Here is a 363-nt window from a genome sequence, read left to right as displayed (position 1 = left end):
AGTAATGGTGCGTTGAGAAACAAACGTTCTAAATAATGGTATACCTTTCATGTGAAAAAACAGACTCTGCATTGGTATATGTATATTCAATAAACATCAATACCTACCGCAGTTCAGTATGCAAGATATCAGACTCTAGTTCTTCAGTTTTACTCTTTTGCTGTAAACAACTTCAAAAAGGAAGTGAGAAAATGTTATCTATCCTCATAAAATACAAGAGCAAATCAGACAAGATAACCTTTTCATCATAACAGACAAGATAAATGTTTCAAGAATTTCACACTGACTCTAAACTTATAAATGTAGGAAATAAGTACTGCCAATGAGTAAAATGAAAAGGCAATAATGGCATAAAGACAATGG

The 363-nt window shown here is 32.0% G+C and overlaps 1 protein-coding gene across 1 annotated transcript in view; it reads right to left on the bottom strand.

Annotated features, from left to right (window-relative positions):
- Positions 1-363, bottom strand: part of LOC119585430 (ribosome biogenesis protein BMS1 homolog) — a gene marked incomplete in the record, with an annotated part of 34,374 nt that overhangs the window by 26,875 nt on the left and 7,136 nt on the right.

The sequence above is a fragment of the Penaeus monodon genome, chromosome 19 (genome assembly GCF_015228065.2).
Source record: "Penaeus monodon isolate SGIC_2016 chromosome 19, NSTDA_Pmon_1, whole genome shotgun sequence".
Taxonomy (NCBI): Eukaryota; Metazoa; Arthropoda; class Malacostraca; order Decapoda; family Penaeidae; genus Penaeus; species Penaeus monodon.
The sequence above is the reverse complement of the archived record's forward strand: the minus strand, read 5'-3'. Positions and strand labels throughout refer to the sequence as shown.